At 51.7% G+C, this 13,314-nt stretch overlaps 41 non-coding genes and 17 pseudogenes across 41 annotated transcripts; all 58 read left to right on the top strand.

Annotated features, from left to right (window-relative positions):
• Positions 1 to 75: 75 nt before the first annotated feature.
• LOC131098545 (5S ribosomal RNA) lies at positions 76 to 194 on the top strand. The gene has a single exon (XR_009117413.1). It is a non-coding gene; the product is annotated as a 5S ribosomal RNA (ribosomal RNA).
• Positions 195 to 306: 112 nt separating this feature from the next.
• On the top strand, positions 307 to 415 carry LOC131141190 (5S ribosomal RNA; annotated as a pseudogene).
• Positions 416 to 527: 112 nt separating this feature from the next.
• LOC131099298 (5S ribosomal RNA) lies at positions 528 to 646 on the top strand. The gene has a single exon (XR_009118133.1). It is a non-coding gene; the product is annotated as a 5S ribosomal RNA (ribosomal RNA).
• Positions 647 to 758: 112 nt separating this feature from the next.
• LOC131097702 (5S ribosomal RNA) lies at positions 759 to 877 on the top strand. The gene has a single exon (XR_009116597.1). It is a non-coding gene; the product is annotated as a 5S ribosomal RNA (ribosomal RNA).
• A 112-nt stretch (positions 878 to 989) lies between these two features.
• On the top strand, positions 990 to 1,098 carry LOC131141095 (5S ribosomal RNA; annotated as a pseudogene).
• Positions 1,099 to 1,210: 112 nt separating this feature from the next.
• LOC131097409 (5S ribosomal RNA) lies at positions 1,211 to 1,329 on the top strand. The gene has a single exon (XR_009116316.1). It is a non-coding gene; the product is annotated as a 5S ribosomal RNA (ribosomal RNA).
• Positions 1,330 to 1,441: 112 nt separating this feature from the next.
• On the top strand, positions 1,442 to 1,550 carry LOC131100908 (5S ribosomal RNA; annotated as a pseudogene).
• Positions 1,551 to 1,662: 112 nt separating this feature from the next.
• On the top strand, positions 1,663 to 1,781 carry LOC131099993 (5S ribosomal RNA). Its single transcript, XR_009118763.1, has one exon. It is a non-coding gene; the product is annotated as a 5S ribosomal RNA (ribosomal RNA).
• A 113-nt stretch (positions 1,782 to 1,894) lies between these two features.
• LOC131099716 (5S ribosomal RNA) lies at positions 1,895 to 2,023 on the top strand (annotated as a pseudogene).
• Positions 2,024 to 2,135: 112 nt separating this feature from the next.
• LOC131097513 (5S ribosomal RNA) lies at positions 2,136 to 2,254 on the top strand. Its single transcript, XR_009116414.1, has one exon. It is a non-coding gene; the product is annotated as a 5S ribosomal RNA (ribosomal RNA).
• A 112-nt stretch (positions 2,255 to 2,366) lies between these two features.
• Positions 2,367 to 2,485, top strand: LOC131142730 (5S ribosomal RNA). The gene has a single exon (XR_009132798.1). It is a non-coding gene; the product is annotated as a 5S ribosomal RNA (ribosomal RNA).
• Positions 2,486 to 2,597: 112 nt separating this feature from the next.
• On the top strand, positions 2,598 to 2,716 carry LOC131143069 (5S ribosomal RNA). The gene has a single exon (XR_009133124.1). It is a non-coding gene; the product is annotated as a 5S ribosomal RNA (ribosomal RNA).
• A 112-nt stretch (positions 2,717 to 2,828) lies between these two features.
• Positions 2,829 to 2,947, top strand: LOC131099108 (5S ribosomal RNA). The gene has a single exon (XR_009117946.1). It is a non-coding gene; the product is annotated as a 5S ribosomal RNA (ribosomal RNA).
• A 112-nt stretch (positions 2,948 to 3,059) lies between these two features.
• On the top strand, positions 3,060 to 3,178 carry LOC131099546 (5S ribosomal RNA). The gene has a single exon (XR_009118372.1). It is a non-coding gene; the product is annotated as a 5S ribosomal RNA (ribosomal RNA).
• A 112-nt stretch (positions 3,179 to 3,290) lies between these two features.
• LOC131098544 (5S ribosomal RNA) lies at positions 3,291 to 3,409 on the top strand. The gene has a single exon (XR_009117412.1). It is a non-coding gene; the product is annotated as a 5S ribosomal RNA (ribosomal RNA).
• A 112-nt stretch (positions 3,410 to 3,521) lies between these two features.
• On the top strand, positions 3,522 to 3,630 carry LOC131141189 (5S ribosomal RNA; annotated as a pseudogene).
• Positions 3,631 to 3,742: 112 nt separating this feature from the next.
• Positions 3,743 to 3,861, top strand: LOC131099297 (5S ribosomal RNA). Its single transcript, XR_009118132.1, has one exon. It is a non-coding gene; the product is annotated as a 5S ribosomal RNA (ribosomal RNA).
• Positions 3,862 to 3,973: 112 nt separating this feature from the next.
• On the top strand, positions 3,974 to 4,092 carry LOC131097701 (5S ribosomal RNA). Its single transcript, XR_009116596.1, has one exon. It is a non-coding gene; the product is annotated as a 5S ribosomal RNA (ribosomal RNA).
• A 112-nt stretch (positions 4,093 to 4,204) lies between these two features.
• Positions 4,205 to 4,313, top strand: LOC131141094 (5S ribosomal RNA; annotated as a pseudogene).
• Positions 4,314 to 4,425: 112 nt separating this feature from the next.
• On the top strand, positions 4,426 to 4,544 carry LOC131099389 (5S ribosomal RNA). Its single transcript, XR_009118223.1, has one exon. It is a non-coding gene; the product is annotated as a 5S ribosomal RNA (ribosomal RNA).
• Positions 4,545 to 4,656: 112 nt separating this feature from the next.
• On the top strand, positions 4,657 to 4,775 carry LOC131143006 (5S ribosomal RNA). The gene has a single exon (XR_009133063.1). It is a non-coding gene; the product is annotated as a 5S ribosomal RNA (ribosomal RNA).
• Positions 4,776 to 4,887: 112 nt separating this feature from the next.
• On the top strand, positions 4,888 to 4,996 carry LOC131142123 (5S ribosomal RNA; annotated as a pseudogene).
• Positions 4,997 to 5,108: 112 nt separating this feature from the next.
• LOC131097632 (5S ribosomal RNA) lies at positions 5,109 to 5,227 on the top strand. Its single transcript, XR_009116529.1, has one exon. It is a non-coding gene; the product is annotated as a 5S ribosomal RNA (ribosomal RNA).
• Positions 5,228 to 5,339: 112 nt separating this feature from the next.
• Positions 5,340 to 5,448, top strand: LOC131142024 (5S ribosomal RNA; annotated as a pseudogene).
• A 112-nt stretch (positions 5,449 to 5,560) lies between these two features.
• LOC131099463 (5S ribosomal RNA) lies at positions 5,561 to 5,679 on the top strand. The gene has a single exon (XR_009118296.1). It is a non-coding gene; the product is annotated as a 5S ribosomal RNA (ribosomal RNA).
• Positions 5,680 to 5,791: 112 nt separating this feature from the next.
• On the top strand, positions 5,792 to 5,910 carry LOC131100089 (5S ribosomal RNA). The gene has a single exon (XR_009118856.1). It is a non-coding gene; the product is annotated as a 5S ribosomal RNA (ribosomal RNA).
• A 112-nt stretch (positions 5,911 to 6,022) lies between these two features.
• LOC131100420 (5S ribosomal RNA) lies at positions 6,023 to 6,131 on the top strand (annotated as a pseudogene).
• Positions 6,132 to 6,243: 112 nt separating this feature from the next.
• LOC131098413 (5S ribosomal RNA) lies at positions 6,244 to 6,362 on the top strand. Its single transcript, XR_009117287.1, has one exon. It is a non-coding gene; the product is annotated as a 5S ribosomal RNA (ribosomal RNA).
• Positions 6,363 to 6,475: 113 nt separating this feature from the next.
• LOC131143340 (5S ribosomal RNA) lies at positions 6,476 to 6,594 on the top strand. Its single transcript, XR_009133391.1, has one exon. It is a non-coding gene; the product is annotated as a 5S ribosomal RNA (ribosomal RNA).
• A 112-nt stretch (positions 6,595 to 6,706) lies between these two features.
• Positions 6,707 to 6,815, top strand: LOC131142360 (5S ribosomal RNA; annotated as a pseudogene).
• A 112-nt stretch (positions 6,816 to 6,927) lies between these two features.
• On the top strand, positions 6,928 to 7,046 carry LOC131099296 (5S ribosomal RNA). The gene has a single exon (XR_009118131.1). It is a non-coding gene; the product is annotated as a 5S ribosomal RNA (ribosomal RNA).
• A 112-nt stretch (positions 7,047 to 7,158) lies between these two features.
• Positions 7,159 to 7,277, top strand: LOC131097699 (5S ribosomal RNA). Its single transcript, XR_009116594.1, has one exon. It is a non-coding gene; the product is annotated as a 5S ribosomal RNA (ribosomal RNA).
• A 112-nt stretch (positions 7,278 to 7,389) lies between these two features.
• LOC131142023 (5S ribosomal RNA) lies at positions 7,390 to 7,498 on the top strand (annotated as a pseudogene).
• Positions 7,499 to 7,610: 112 nt separating this feature from the next.
• On the top strand, positions 7,611 to 7,729 carry LOC131099462 (5S ribosomal RNA). Its single transcript, XR_009118295.1, has one exon. It is a non-coding gene; the product is annotated as a 5S ribosomal RNA (ribosomal RNA).
• A 112-nt stretch (positions 7,730 to 7,841) lies between these two features.
• LOC131142729 (5S ribosomal RNA) lies at positions 7,842 to 7,960 on the top strand. Its single transcript, XR_009132797.1, has one exon. It is a non-coding gene; the product is annotated as a 5S ribosomal RNA (ribosomal RNA).
• Positions 7,961 to 8,072: 112 nt separating this feature from the next.
• LOC131142922 (5S ribosomal RNA) lies at positions 8,073 to 8,191 on the top strand. Its single transcript, XR_009132982.1, has one exon. It is a non-coding gene; the product is annotated as a 5S ribosomal RNA (ribosomal RNA).
• Positions 8,192 to 8,303: 112 nt separating this feature from the next.
• LOC131100419 (5S ribosomal RNA) lies at positions 8,304 to 8,412 on the top strand (annotated as a pseudogene).
• A 112-nt stretch (positions 8,413 to 8,524) lies between these two features.
• On the top strand, positions 8,525 to 8,643 carry LOC131099992 (5S ribosomal RNA). Its single transcript, XR_009118762.1, has one exon. It is a non-coding gene; the product is annotated as a 5S ribosomal RNA (ribosomal RNA).
• A 113-nt stretch (positions 8,644 to 8,756) lies between these two features.
• On the top strand, positions 8,757 to 8,885 carry LOC131099766 (5S ribosomal RNA; annotated as a pseudogene).
• Positions 8,886 to 8,997: 112 nt separating this feature from the next.
• LOC131142728 (5S ribosomal RNA) lies at positions 8,998 to 9,116 on the top strand. The gene has a single exon (XR_009132796.1). It is a non-coding gene; the product is annotated as a 5S ribosomal RNA (ribosomal RNA).
• A 112-nt stretch (positions 9,117 to 9,228) lies between these two features.
• LOC131142637 (5S ribosomal RNA) lies at positions 9,229 to 9,347 on the top strand. The gene has a single exon (XR_009132709.1). It is a non-coding gene; the product is annotated as a 5S ribosomal RNA (ribosomal RNA).
• A 112-nt stretch (positions 9,348 to 9,459) lies between these two features.
• Positions 9,460 to 9,578, top strand: LOC131099107 (5S ribosomal RNA). The gene has a single exon (XR_009117945.1). It is a non-coding gene; the product is annotated as a 5S ribosomal RNA (ribosomal RNA).
• A 112-nt stretch (positions 9,579 to 9,690) lies between these two features.
• On the top strand, positions 9,691 to 9,809 carry LOC131099545 (5S ribosomal RNA). Its single transcript, XR_009118371.1, has one exon. It is a non-coding gene; the product is annotated as a 5S ribosomal RNA (ribosomal RNA).
• A 112-nt stretch (positions 9,810 to 9,921) lies between these two features.
• Positions 9,922 to 10,040, top strand: LOC131098543 (5S ribosomal RNA). Its single transcript, XR_009117411.1, has one exon. It is a non-coding gene; the product is annotated as a 5S ribosomal RNA (ribosomal RNA).
• A 112-nt stretch (positions 10,041 to 10,152) lies between these two features.
• On the top strand, positions 10,153 to 10,261 carry LOC131141188 (5S ribosomal RNA; annotated as a pseudogene).
• Positions 10,262 to 10,373: 112 nt separating this feature from the next.
• On the top strand, positions 10,374 to 10,492 carry LOC131099295 (5S ribosomal RNA). The gene has a single exon (XR_009118130.1). It is a non-coding gene; the product is annotated as a 5S ribosomal RNA (ribosomal RNA).
• A 112-nt stretch (positions 10,493 to 10,604) lies between these two features.
• On the top strand, positions 10,605 to 10,723 carry LOC131097698 (5S ribosomal RNA). Its single transcript, XR_009116593.1, has one exon. It is a non-coding gene; the product is annotated as a 5S ribosomal RNA (ribosomal RNA).
• Positions 10,724 to 10,835: 112 nt separating this feature from the next.
• On the top strand, positions 10,836 to 10,944 carry LOC131100907 (5S ribosomal RNA; annotated as a pseudogene).
• A 112-nt stretch (positions 10,945 to 11,056) lies between these two features.
• LOC131099990 (5S ribosomal RNA) lies at positions 11,057 to 11,175 on the top strand. Its single transcript, XR_009118761.1, has one exon. It is a non-coding gene; the product is annotated as a 5S ribosomal RNA (ribosomal RNA).
• A 113-nt stretch (positions 11,176 to 11,288) lies between these two features.
• Positions 11,289 to 11,417, top strand: LOC131099715 (5S ribosomal RNA; annotated as a pseudogene).
• A 112-nt stretch (positions 11,418 to 11,529) lies between these two features.
• On the top strand, positions 11,530 to 11,648 carry LOC131097512 (5S ribosomal RNA). Its single transcript, XR_009116413.1, has one exon. It is a non-coding gene; the product is annotated as a 5S ribosomal RNA (ribosomal RNA).
• Positions 11,649 to 11,760: 112 nt separating this feature from the next.
• On the top strand, positions 11,761 to 11,879 carry LOC131142727 (5S ribosomal RNA). Its single transcript, XR_009132795.1, has one exon. It is a non-coding gene; the product is annotated as a 5S ribosomal RNA (ribosomal RNA).
• Positions 11,880 to 11,991: 112 nt separating this feature from the next.
• LOC131143068 (5S ribosomal RNA) lies at positions 11,992 to 12,110 on the top strand. The gene has a single exon (XR_009133122.1). It is a non-coding gene; the product is annotated as a 5S ribosomal RNA (ribosomal RNA).
• A 112-nt stretch (positions 12,111 to 12,222) lies between these two features.
• Positions 12,223 to 12,341, top strand: LOC131099106 (5S ribosomal RNA). The gene has a single exon (XR_009117944.1). It is a non-coding gene; the product is annotated as a 5S ribosomal RNA (ribosomal RNA).
• Positions 12,342 to 12,453: 112 nt separating this feature from the next.
• On the top strand, positions 12,454 to 12,572 carry LOC131099544 (5S ribosomal RNA). Its single transcript, XR_009118370.1, has one exon. It is a non-coding gene; the product is annotated as a 5S ribosomal RNA (ribosomal RNA).
• A 112-nt stretch (positions 12,573 to 12,684) lies between these two features.
• On the top strand, positions 12,685 to 12,803 carry LOC131098542 (5S ribosomal RNA). The gene has a single exon (XR_009117410.1). It is a non-coding gene; the product is annotated as a 5S ribosomal RNA (ribosomal RNA).
• Positions 12,804 to 12,915: 112 nt separating this feature from the next.
• LOC131141187 (5S ribosomal RNA) lies at positions 12,916 to 13,024 on the top strand (annotated as a pseudogene).
• Positions 13,025 to 13,136: 112 nt separating this feature from the next.
• LOC131099294 (5S ribosomal RNA) lies at positions 13,137 to 13,255 on the top strand. Its single transcript, XR_009118129.1, has one exon. It is a non-coding gene; the product is annotated as a 5S ribosomal RNA (ribosomal RNA).
• The last annotated feature ends 59 nt before the right edge of the window (positions 13,256 to 13,314 follow it).

Here is a 13,314-nt window from a genome sequence, read left to right as displayed (position 1 = left end):
CTGTTTGACACTTTTTGCTGGAGTCTAGTTTGGCCTGCGTCGCCTTCAAATAGGATCTTTTCAGTTGATCTGGCAGCTTACGGTCATACTACCCTGAAAATGCCCGATCTCGTCCGATCTCGTAAGCTAAACAGGGGTGGGCCTGGTTAGTACTTGGATGGGAGACCGCCTGGGAATACCAGGTGCTGTAAGCCTTTTATGGTTTCTGCTCTTGCCTGACAGCAGAGGGCGCTGTTTGACACTTTTTGCTGGAGTCTAGTTTGGCCTGCGTCACCTTCAAATAGGATCTTTTCAGTTCACCTGGCAGCTTACGGCCATACTACCCTGAAAAAGCCCGATCTCGGAAGCTAAGCAGGGGCGGGCCTGGTTAGTACTTGGATGGGAGACCGCCTGGGAATACCAGGTGCTGTAAGCTTTTTATGGTTTCTGCTCTTGCCTGACAGCAAAGGGCGCTGTTTGACACTTTTTGCCAGAGTCTAGTTTGGCCTGCGTCGCCTTCAAATAGGATCTTTTCAGTTGATCTGGCAGCTTACGGCCATACTATCCTGAAAAAGCCCGATCTCGTCCGATCTCGGAAGCTAAGCAGGGGCGGGCCTGGTTAGTACTTGGATGGGAGACCGCCTGGAAATACCAGGTGCTGTAAGCTTTATATGGTTTCTGCTCTTGCCTGACAGCAGAGGGCGCTGTTTGACACTTTTTGCTGGAGTCTAGTTTGGCCTGCGTCGCCTTCAAATAGGATCTTTTCAGTTGATCTGGCAGCTTACGGTCATACTACCCTGAAAACGCCCGATCTCGTCCGATCTCGTAAGCTAAACAGGGGTGGGCCTGGTTAGTACTTGGATGGGAGACCGCCTGGGAATACCAGGTGCTGTAAGCCTTTTATGGTTTCTGCTCATGCCTGACAGCAGAGGGCGCTGTTTGACACTTTTTGCTGGAGTCTAGTTTGGCCTGCGTCGCCTTCAAATAGGATCTTTTCAGTTGACCTGGCAGCTTACGGCCATACTACCCTGAAAACGCCCGATCTCGGAAGCTAAGCAGGGGCGGGCCTGGTTAGTACTTGGATGGGAGACCGCCTGGGAATACCAGGTGCTATAAGCTTTTTATGGTTTCTGCTCTTGCCTGACAGCAAAGGGCGCTGTTTGACACTTTTTGCCAGAGTCTAGTTTGGCCTGCGTCACCTTCAAATAGGATCTTTTCAGTTGACCTGGCAGCTTACGGCCATACTACCCTGAAAACGCCCGATCTCGTCTGATCTCGGAAACTAAGCAGGGGCGGGCCTGGTTAGTACTTGGATGGGAGACCGCCTGGGAATACCAGGTGCTGTAAGCTTTTTATGGTTTCTGCTCTTGCCTGACAGCAGAGGGCGCTGTTTGACACTTTTTGCTGGAGTCTAGTTTGGCCTGCGTCACCTTCAAATAGGATCTTTTCAGTTCACCTGGCAGCTTACGGCCATACTACCCTGAAAACGCCCGATCTCGGAAGCTAAGCAGGGGCGGGCCTGGTTAGTACTTGGATGGGAGACCGCCTGGGAACACCAGGTGCTGTAAGCTTTTTATGGTTTCTGCTCTTGCCTGACAGCAAAGGGCGCTGTTTGACACTTTTTGCCAGAGTCTAGTTTGGCCTGCGTCACCTTCAAATAGGATCTTTTCAGTTGACCTGGCAGCTTACGGCCATACTACCCTGAAAACGCCAGATCTCGTCCGATCTTGGAAGCTGAGCAGGGGCGGGCCTGGTTAGTACTTGGATGGGAGACCGCCTGGGAATACCAGGTGCTGTAAGCTTTTTTATGGTTTCTGCTCTTGCCTGACAGCAGAGGGCGCTGTTTGACACTTTTTGCTGGAGTCTAGTTTGGCCTGCGTCACCTTCAAATAGGATCTTTTCAGTTGACCTGGCAGTTTACAGCCATACTACCCTGAAAACGCCCGATCTCGTCCGATCTCGTCCGATCTCGGAAGCTAAGCAGGGGCGGGCCTGGTTAGTACTTGGATGGGAGACCGCCTGGGAATACCAGGTGCTGTAAGCTTTTTATGGTTTCTGCTCTTGCCTGACAGCAGAGGGCGCTGTTTTACACTTTTTGCTGGAGTCTAGTTTGGCCTGCGTCGCCTTCAAATAAGATTTTTTCAGTTGCCCTTAAAGCTTACGGCCATACTACCCCGAAAACGCCCGATCTCGTCCGATCTCGGAAGCTAAGCAGGGGCTGGCCTGGTTAGTACTTGGATGGGAGACCGCCTGGGAATACCAGGTGCTGTAAGCTTTTTATGGTTTCTGCTCTTGCCTGACAGCAGAGGGCGCTGTTTGACACTTTTTGCTGGAGTCTAGTTTGGCCTGCGTCGCCTTCAAATAAGATTTTTTCAGTTGCCCTTAAAGCTTACGGCCATACTACCCTGAAAACGCCCGATCTCGTCCGATCTCGGAAGCAAAGCAGGGGCGGGCCTGGTTAGTACTTGGATGGGAGACCGCCTGGGAATACCAGGTGCTGTAAGCTTTTTATGGTTTCTGCTCTTGCCTGACAGCAGAGGGCGCTGTTTGACACTTTTTGCTGGAGTCTAGTTTGGCCTGCGTCGCCTTCAAATAAGATTTTTTCAGTTGCCCTTTAAGCTTACGGCCATACTACCCTGAAAACGCCCGATCTCGTCCGATCTCGGAAGCTAAGCAGGGGCTGGCCTGGTTAGTACTTGGATGGGAGACCGCCTGGGAATACCAGGTGCTGTGAGCTTTTTATGGTTTCTGCTCTTGCCTGACAGCAGAGGGCGCTGTTTGACACTTTTTGCTGGAGTTTAGTTTGGCCTGCGTCGCCTTCAAATAGGATCTTTTCAGTTGCCTTGGCAGCTTACAGCCATACTACCCTGAAAACGCCCGATCTCATCCGATCTCGGAAGCTAAGCAGGGGCGGGCCTGGTTAGTACTTGGATGGGAAACCGCCTAGGAATACCAGGTGCTCTAAGCTTTTTATGGTTTCTGCTTTTGCCTGAAAGCAGAGGGCGCTGTTTGACACTTTTTGCTGGAGTCTAGTTTGGCCTGCGTCGCCTTCAAATAGGATCTTTTCAGTTGCCCTGGCAGCTTACGGCCATACTACCCTGAAAACGCCCGATATCGTCCGATCTCGGAAGCTAAGCAGGGGCGGGCCTGGTTAGTACTTGGATGAGAGACCGCCTGGGAATACCAGGTGCTGTAAGCCTTTTATGGTTTCGGCTCTTGCCTGACAGCAGAGGGCGCTGTTTGACACTTTTTGCTGGAGTCTAGTTTGGCCTGCGTCGCCTTCAAATAGGATCTTTTCAGTTGATCTGGCAGCTTACGGTCATACTACCCTGAAAATGCCCGATCTCGTCCGATCTCGTAAGCTAAACAGGGGTGGGCCTGGTTAGTACTTGGATGGGAGACCGCCTGGGAATACCAGGTGCTGTAAGCCTTTTATGGTTTCTGCTCTTGCCTGACAGCAGAGGGCGCTGTTTGACACTTTTTGCTGGAGTCTAGTTTGGCCTGCGTCACCTTCAAATAGGATCTTTTCAGTTCACCTGGCAGCTTACGGCCATACTACCCTGAAAAAGCCCGATCTCGGAAGCTAAGCAGGGGCGGGCCTGGTTAGTACTTGGATGGGAGACCGCCTGGGAATACCAGGTGCTGTAAGCTTTTTATGGTTTCTGCTCTTGCCTGACAGCAAAGGGCGCTGTTTGACACTTTTTGCCAGAGTCTAGTTTGGCCTGCGTCGCCTTCAAATAGGATCTTTTCAGTTGATCTGGCAGCTTACGGCCATACTATCCTGAAAAAGCCCGATCTCGTCCGATCTCGGAAGCTAAGCAGGGGCGGGCCTGGTTAGTACTTGGATGGGAGACCGCCTGGAAATACCAGGTGCTGTAAGCTTTATATGGTTTCTGCTCTTGCCTGACAGCAGAGGGCGCTGTTTGACACTTTTTGCTGGAGTCTAGTTTGGCCTGCGTCGCCTTCAAATAGGATCTTTTCAGTTGATCTGGCAGCTTACGGTCATACTACCCTGAAAACGCCCGATCTCGTCCGATCTCGTAAGCTAAACAGGGGTGGGCCTGGTTAGTACTTGGATGGGAGACCGCCTGGGAATACCAGGTGCTGTAAGCCTTTTATGGTTTCTGCTCATGCCTGACAGCAGAGGGCGCTGTTTGACACTTTTTGCTGGAGTCTAGTTTGGCCTGCGTCGCCTTCAAATAGGATCTTTTCAGTTGACCTGGCAGCTTACGGCCATACTACCCTGAAAACGCCCGATCTCGGAAGCTAAGCAGGGGCGGGCCTGGTTAGTACTTGGATGGGAGACCGCCTGGGAATACCAGGTGCTATAAGCTTTTTATGGTTTCTGCTCTTGCCTGACAGCAAAGGGCGCTGTTTGACACTTTTTGCCAGAGTCTAGTTTGGCCTGCGTCACCTTCAAATAGGATCTTTTCAGTTGACCTGGCAGCTTACGGCCATACTACCCTGAAAACGCCCGATCTCGTCTGATCTCGGAAACTAAGCAGGGGCGGGCCTGGTTAGTACTTGGATGGGAGACCGCCTGGGAATACCAGGTCCTGTAAGCTTTTTATGGTTTCTGCTCTTGCCTGACAGCAGAGGGCGCTGTTTGACACTTTTTGCTGGAGTCTAGTTTGGCCTGCGTCACCTTCAAATAGGATCTTTTCAGGTGACCTGGCAGCTTACGGCCATACTACCCTTAAAACGCCTGATCTCGTCCGATCTCGGAAGCTAAGCAGGGGAGGGCCTGGTTAGTACTTGGATGGGAGACCGCCTGGGAATACCAGGTGCTGTAAGCTTTTTATGGTTTCTGCTCTTGCCTGACAGCAGAGGGCGCTGTTTGACACTTTTTGCTGGAGTCTAGTTTGGCCTGCGTCACCTTCAAATAGGATCTTTTCAGTTCACCTGGCAGCTTACGGCCATACTACCCTGAAATCGCCCGATCTCGGAAGCTAAGCAGGGGCGGGCCTGGGTAGTACTTGGATGGGAGACAGCCTGGGAATACCAGGTGCTGTAAGCTTTTTATGGTTTCTGCTCTTGCCTGACAGCAAAGGGCGCTGTTTGACACTTTTTGCCAGAGTCTAGTTTGGCCTGCGTCGCCTTCAAATAGGATCTTTTCAGTTGATCTTGCAGCTTACGGCCATACTATCCTGAAAAAGCCCGATCTCGTCCGATCTCGGAAGCTAAGCAGGGGCGGGCCTGGTTAGTACTTGGATGGGAGACCGCCTGGGAATACCAGGTGCTGTAAGCCTTTTATGGTTTCTGCTCATGCCTGACAGCAGAGGGCGCTGTTTGACACTTTTTGCTGGAGTCTAGTTTGGCCTGCGTCGCCTTCAAATAGGATCTTTTCAGTTGACCTGGCAGCTTACGGCCAAACTACCCTGAAAACGCCCGATCTCGGACGCTAAGCAGGGGCGGGCCTGGTTAGTACTTGGATGGGAGACCGTCTGGGAATACCAGGTGCTGTAAGCTTTTTATGGTTTCTGCTCTTGCCTGACAGCAAAGGGCGCTGTTTGACACTTTTTGCCAGCGTCTAGTTTGGCCTGCGTCACCTTCAAATAGGATCTTTTCAGTTGACCTGGCAGCTTACGGCCATACTACCCTGAAAACGCCCGCTCTCGTCAGATCTCGGAAGCTAAGCAGGGGCGGGCCTGGTTAGTACTTGGATGGGAGACCGCCTGGGAATACCAGGTGCTGAAAGCTTTTTATGGTTTCTGCTCTTGCCTGACAGCAGAGGGCGCTGTTTGACACTTTTTGCTGGAGTCTAGTTTGGCCTGCGTCACCTTCAAATAGGATCTTTTCAGTTGACCTGGCAGCTTACGGACATACTACCCTTAAAACGCCTGATCTCGTCCGATCTCGGAAGGTAAGCAGGGGCTGGCCTGGTTAGTACTTGGATGGGAGACCGCCTGGGAATACCAGGTGCTGTAAGCTTTTTATGGTTTCTGCTCTTGCCTGACAGCAGAGGGCGCTGTTTGACACTTTTTGCTGGAGTCTAGTTTGGCCTGCGTCACCTTCAAATAGGATCTTTTCATTTCACCTGGCAGCTTACGGCCATACTACCCTGAAAACGCCCGATCTCGGAAGCTAAGCAGGGGCGGGCCTGGTTAGTACTTGGATGGGAGACCGCCTGGGAATACCAGGTGCTGTAAGCTTTTTATGGTTTCTGCTCTTGCCTGACAGCAAAGGGCGCTGTTTGACACTTTTTGCCAGAGTCTAGTTTGGCCTGCGTCACCTTCAAATAGGATCTTTTCAGTTGACCTGGCAGCTTACGGCCATACTACCCTGAAAACGCCAGATCTCGTCCGATCTTGGAAGCTAAGCAGGGGCGGGCCTGGTTAGTACTTGGATGGGAGACCGCCTGGGAATACCAGGTGCTGTAAGCTTTTTTATGGTTTCTGCTCTTGCCTGACAGCAGAGGGCGCTGTTTGACACTTTTTGCTGGAGTCTAGTTTGGCCTGCGTCACCTTCAAATAGGATCTTTTCAGTTGACCTGGCAGCTTACGGCCATACTACCCTTAAAACGCCTGATCTCGTCCGATCTCGGAAGCTAAGCAGGGGCGGGCCTGGTTAGTACTTGGATGGGAGACCGCCTGGGAATACCAGGTGCTGTAAGCTTTTGATGGTTTCTGCTCTTGCCTGACAGCAAAGGGCGCTGTTTGACACTTTTTGCCAGAGTCTAGTTTGGCCTGCGTCGCCTTCAAATAGGATCTTTTCAGTTGATCTTGCAGCTTACGGCCATACTATCCTGAAAAAGCCCGATCTCGGAAGCTAAGCAGGGGCGGGCCTGGTTAGTACTTGGATGGGAGACCGCCTGGGAATACCAGGTGCTGTAAGATTTATATGGTTTCTGCTCTTGCCTGACAGCAAAGGGCGCTGTTTGACACTTTTTGCCAGAGTCTAGTTTGGCCTGCGTCGCCTTCAAATAGGATCTTTTCAGTTGATCTGGCAGCTTACGGCCATACTATCCTGAAAAAGCCCGATCTCGTCCGATCTCGGAAGCTAAGCAGGGGCGGGCCTGGTTAGTACTTGGATGGGAGACCGCCTGGAAATACCAGGTGCTGTAAGCTTTATATGGTTTCTGCTCTTGCCTGACAGCAGAGGGCGCTGTTTGACACTTTTTGCTGGAGTCTAGTTTGGCCTGCGTCGCCTTCAAATAGGATCTTTTCAGTTGATCTGGCAGCTTACGGTCATACTACCCTGAAAACGCCCGATCTCGTCCGATCTCGTAAGCTAAACAGGGGTGGGCCTGGTTAGTACTTGGATGGGAGACCGCCTGGGAATACCAGGTGCTGTAAGCCTTTTATGGTTTCTGCTCATGCCTGACAGCAGAGGGCGCTGTTTGACACTTTTTGCTGGAGTCTAGTTTGGCCTGCGTCGCCTTCAAATAGGATCTTTTCAGTTGACCTGGCAGCTTACGGCCAAACTACCCTGAAAACGCCCGATCTCGGACGCTAAGCAGGGGCGGGCCTGGTTAGTACTTGGATGGGAGACCGTCTGGGAATACCAGGTGCTGTAAGCTTTTTATGGTTTCTGCTCTTGCCTGACAGCAAAGGGCGCTGTTTGACACTTTTTGCCAGCGTCTAGTTTGGCCTGCGTCACCTTCAAATAGGATCTTTTCAGTTGACCTGGCAGCTTACGGCCATACTACCCTGAAAACGCCCGCTCTCGTCAGATCTCGGAAGCTAAGCAGGGGCGGGCCTGGTTAGTACTTGGATGGGAGACCGCCTGGGAATACCAGGTGCTGAAAGCTTTTTATGGTTTCTGCTCTTGCCTGACAGCAGAGGGCGCTGTTTGACACTTTTTGCTGGAGTCTAGTTTGGCCTGCGTCGCCTTCAAATAAGATTTTTTCAGTTGCCCTTAAAGCTTACGGCCATACTACCCTGAAAACGCCCGATCTCGTCCGATCTCGGAAGCAAAGCAGGGGCGGGCCTGGTTAGTACTTGGATGGGAGACCGCCTGGGAATACCAGGTGCTGTAAGCTTTTTATGGTTTCTGCTCTTGCCTGACAGCAGAGGGCGCTGTTTGACACTTTTTGCTGGAGTCTAGTTTGGCCTGCGTCGCCTTCAAATAAGATTTTTTCAGTTGCCCTTTAAGCTTACGGCCATACTACCCTGAAAACGCCCGATCTCGTCCGATCTCGGAAGCTAAGCAGGGGCGGGCCTGGTTAGTACTTGGATGGGAGACCGCCTGGGAATACCAGGTGCTGTAAGCTTTTTATGGTTTCTGCTCTTGCCTGACAGCAGAGGGCGCTGTTTGACACTTTTTGCTGGAGTCTAGTTTGGCCTGCGTCACCTTCAAATAGGATCTTTTCAGTTCACCTGGCAGCTTACGGCCATACTACCCTGAAAACGCCCGATCTCGGAAGCTAAGCAGGGGCGGGCCTGGTTAGTACTTGGATGGGAGACCGCCTGGGAATACCAGGTGCTGTAAGCTTTTTATGGTTTCTGCTCTTGCCTGACAGCAAAGGGCCCTGTTTGACACTTTTTGCCAGAGTCTAGTTTGGCCTGCGTCACCTTCAAATAGGATCTTTTCAGTTGACCTGGCAGCTTACGGCCATACTACCCTGAAAACGCCAGATCTCGTCCGATCTTGGAAGCTGAGCAGGGGCGGGCCTGGTTAGTACTTGGATGGGAGACCGCCTGGGAATACCAGGTGCTGTAAGCTTTTTTATGGTTTCTGCTCTTGCCTGACAGCAGAGGGCGCTGTTTCACACTTTTTGCTGGAGTCCAGTTTGGCCTGCGTCACCTTCAAATAGGATCTTTTCAGTTGACCTGGCAGTTTACAGCCATACTACCCTGAAAACGCCCGATCTCGTCCAATCTCGTCCGATCTCGGAAGCTAAGCAGGGGCGGGCCTGGTTAGTACTTGGATGGGAGACCGCCTGGGAATACCAGGTGCTGTAAGCTTTTTATGGTTTCTGCTCTTGCCTGACAGCAGAGGGCGCTGTTTGACACTTTTTGCTGGAGTCTAGTTTGGCCTGCGTCGCCTTCAAATAAGATTTTTTCAGTTGCCCTTAAAGCTTACGGCCATACTACCCTGAAAACGCCCGATCTCGTCCGATCTCGGAAGCAAAGCAGGGGCGGGCCTGGTTAGTACTTGGATGGGAGACCGCCTGGGAATACCAGGTGCTGTAAGCTTTTTATGGTTTCTGCTCTTGCCTGACAGCAGAGGGCGCTGTTTGACACTTTTTGCTGGAGTCTAGTTTGGCCTGCGTCGCCTTCAAATAAGATTTTTTCAGTTGCCCTTTAAGCTTACGGCCATACTACCCTGAAAACGCCCGATCTCGTCCGATCTCGGAAGCTAAGCAGGGGCTGGCCTGGTTAGTACTTGGATGGGAGACCGCCTGGGAATACCAGGTGCTGTAAGCTTTTTATGGTTTCTGCTCTTGCCTGACAGCAGAGGGCGCTGTTTGACACTTTTTGCTGGAGTTTAGTTTGGCCTGCGTCGCCTTCAAATAGGATCTTTTCAGTTGCCTTGGCAGCTTACAGCCATACTACCCTGAAAACGCCCGATCTCATCCGATCTCGGAAGCTAAGCAGGGGCGGGCCTGGTTAGTACTTGGATGGGAAACCGCCTAGGAATACCAGGTGCTCTAAGCTTTTTATGGTTTCTGCTTTTGCCTGAAAGCAGAGGGCGCTGTTTGACACTTTTTGTTGGAGTCTAGTTTGGCCTGCGTCGCCTTCAAATAGGATCTTTTCAGTTGCCCTGGCAGCTTACGGCCATACTACCCTGAAAACGCCCGATATCGTCCGATCTCGGAAGCTAAGCAGGGGCGGGCCTGGTTAGTACTTGGATGAGAGACCGCCTGGGAATACCAGGTGCTGTAAGCCTTTTATGGTTTCGGCTCTTGCCTGACAGCAGAGGGCGCTGTTTGACACTTTTTGCTGGAGTCTAGTTTGGCCTGCGTCGCCTTCAAATAGGATCTTTTCAGTTGATCTGGCAGCTTACGGTCATACTACCCTGAAAATGCCCGATCTCGTCCGATCTCGTAAGCTAAACAGGGGTGGGCCTGGTTAGTACTTGGATGGGAGACCGCCTGGGAATACCAGGTGCTGTAAGCCTTTTATGGTTTCTGCTCTTGCCTGACAGCAGAGGGCGCTGTTTGACACTTTTTGCTGGAGTCTAGTTTGGCCTGCGTCACCTTCAAATAGGATCTTTTCAGTTCACCTGGCAGCTTACGGCCATACTACCCTGAAAAAGCCCGATCTCGGAAGCTAAGCAGGGGCGGGCCTGGTTAGTACTTGGATGGGAGACCGCCTGGGAATACCAGGTGCTGTAAGCTTTTTATGGTTTCTGCTCTTGCCTGACAGCAAAGGGCGCTGTTTGACACTTTTTGCCAGAGTCTAGTTTGGCCTGCGTCGCCTTCAAATAGGATCTTTTCAGTTGATCTGGCAGCTTACGGCCATACTATCCTGAAAAAGCCCGATCTCGTCCGATCTCGGAAGCTAAGCAGGGGCGGGCCTGGTTAGTACTTGGATGGGAGACCGCCTGGAAATACCAGGTGCTGTAAGCTTTATATGGTTTCTGCTCTTGCCTGACAGCAGAGGGCGCTGTTTGACACTTTTTGCTGGAGTCTAGTTTGGCCTGCGTCGCCTTCAAATAGGATCTTTTCAGTTGATCTGGCAGCTTACGGTCATACTACCCTGAAAACGCCCGATCTCGTCCGATCTCGTAAGCTAAACAGGGGTGGGCCTGGTTAGTACTTGGATGGGAGACCGCCTGGGAATACCAGGTGCTGTAAGCCTTTTATGGTTTCTGCTCATGCCTGACAGCAGAGGGCGCTGTTTGACACTTTTTGCTGGAGTCTAGTTTGGCCTGCGTCGCCTTCAAATAGGATCTTTTCAGTTCACCTGGCAGCTTACGGCCATACTACCCTGAAAACGCCCGATCTCGGAAGCTAAGCAGGGGCGGGCCTGGTTAGTACTTGGATGGGAGACCGCCTGGGAACACCAGGTGCTGTAAGCTTTTTATGGTTTCTGCTCTTGCCTGACAGCAAAGGGCGCTGTTTGACACTTTTTGCCAGAGTCTAGTTTGGCCTGCGTCACCTTCAAATAGGATCTTTTCAGTTGACCTGGCAGCTTACGGCCATACTACCCTGAAAACGCCAGATCTCGTCCGATCTTGGAAGCTGAGCAGGGGCGGGCCTGGTTAGTACTTGGATGGGAGACCGCCTGGGAATACCAGGTGCTGTAAGCTTTTTTATGGTTTCTGCTCTTGCCTGACAGCAGAGGGCGCTGTTTGACACTTTTTGCTGGAGTCTAGTTTGGCCTGCGTCACCTTCAAATAGGATCTTTTCAGTTGACCTGGCAGTTTACAGCCATACTACCCTGAAAACGCCCGATCTCGTCCGATCTCGTCCGATCTCGGAAGCTAAGCAGGGGCGGGCCTGGTTAGTACTTGGATGGGAGACCGCCTGGGAATACCAGGTGCTGTAAGCTTTTTATGGTTTCTGCTCTTGCCTGACAGCAGAGGGCGCTGTTTTACACTTTTTGCTGGAGTCTAGTTTGGCCTGCGTCGCCTTCAAATAAGATTTTTTCAGTTGCCCTTAAAGCTTACGGCCATACTACCCCGAAAACGCCCGATCTCGTCCGATCTCGGAAGCTAAGCAGGGGCTGGCCTGGTTAGTACTTGGATGGGAGACCGCCTGGGAATACCAGGTGCTGTAAGCTTTTTATGGTTTCTGCTCTTGCCTGACAGCAGAGGGCGCTGTTTGACACTTTTTGCTGGAGTCTAGTTTGGCCTGCGTCGCCTTCAAATAAGATTTTTTCAGTTGCCCTTAAAGCTTACGGCCATACTACCCTGAAAACGCCCGATCTCGTCCGATCTCGGAAGCAAAGCAGGGGCGGGCCTGGTTAGTACTTGGATGGGAGACCGCCTGGGAATACCAGGTGCTGTAAGCTTTTTATGGTTTCTGCTCTTGCCTGACAGCAGAGGGCGCTGTTTGACACTTTTTGCTGGAGTCTAGTTTGGCCTGCGTCGCCTTCAAATAAGATTTTTTCAGTTGCCCTTTAAGCTTACGGCCATACTACCCTGAAAACGCCCGATCTCGTCCGATCTCGGAAGCTAAGCAGGGGCTGGCCTGGTTAGTACTTGGATGGGAGACCGCCTGGGAATACCAGGTGCTGTGAGCTTTTTATGGTTTCTGCTCTTGCCTGACAGCAGAGGGCGCTGTTTGACACTTTTTGCTGGAGTTTAGTTTGGCCTGCGTCGCCTTCAAATAGGATCTTTTCAGTTGCCTTGGCAGCTTACAGCCATACTACCCTGAAAACGCCCGATCTCATCCGATCTCGGAAGCTAAGCAGGGGCGGGCCTGGTTAGTACTTGGATGGGAAACCGCCTAGGAATACCAGGTGCTCTAAGCTTTTTATGGTTTCTGCTTTTGCCTGAAAGCAGAGGGCGCTGTTTGACACTTTTTGCTGGAGTCTAGTTTGGCCTGCGTCGCCTTCAAATAGGATCTTTTCAGTTGCCCTGGCAGCTTACGGCCATACTACCCTGAAAACGCCCGATATCGTCCGATCTCGGAAGCTAAGCAGGGGCGGGCCTGGTTAGTACTTGGATGAGAGACCGCCTGGGAATACCAGGTGCTGTAAGCCTTTTATGGTTTCGGCTCTTGCCTGACAGCAGAGGGCGCTGTTTGACACTTTTTGCTGGAGTCTAGTTTGGCCTGCGTCGCCTTCAAATAGGATCTTTTCAGTTGATCTGGCAGCTTACGGTCATACTACCCTGAAAATGCCCGATCTCGTCCGATCTCGTAAGCTAAACAGGGGTGGGCCTGGTTAGTACTTGGATGGGAGACCGCCTGGGAATACCAGGTGCTGTAAGCCTTTTATGGTTTCTGCTCTTGCCTGACAGCAGAGGGCGCTGTTTGACACTTTTTGCTGGAGTCTAGTTTGGCCTGCGTCACCTTCAAATAGGATCTTTTCAGTTCACCTGGCAGCTTACGGCCATACTACCCTGAAAAAGCCCGATCTCGGAAGCTAAGCAGGGGCGGGCCTGGTTAGTACTTGGATGGGAGACCGCCTGGGAATACCAGGTGCTGTAAGCTTTTTATGGTTTCTGCTCTTGCCTGACAGCAAAGGGCGCTGTTTGACACTTTTTGCCAGAGTCTAGTTTGGCCTGCGTCGCCTTCAAATAGGATCTTTTCAGTTGATCTGGCAGCTTACGGCCATACTATCCTGAAAAAGCCCGATCTCGTCCGATCTCGGAAGCTAAGCAGGGGCGGGCCTGGTTAGTACTTGGATGGGAGACCGCCTGGAAATACCAGGTGCTGTAAGCTTTATATGGTTTCTGCTCTTGCCTGACAGCAGAGGGCGCTGTTTGACACTTTTTGCTGGA

The sequence above is a fragment of the Doryrhamphus excisus genome, chromosome 13 (assembly GCF_030265055.1).
Source record: "Doryrhamphus excisus isolate RoL2022-K1 chromosome 13, RoL_Dexc_1.0, whole genome shotgun sequence".
Lineage (NCBI taxonomy): Eukaryota > Metazoa > Chordata > Actinopteri > Syngnathiformes > Syngnathidae > Doryrhamphus > Doryrhamphus excisus.
Note: the sequence above shows the minus strand (reverse complement) of the source record. Positions and strands in the feature narration are given on the sequence as shown.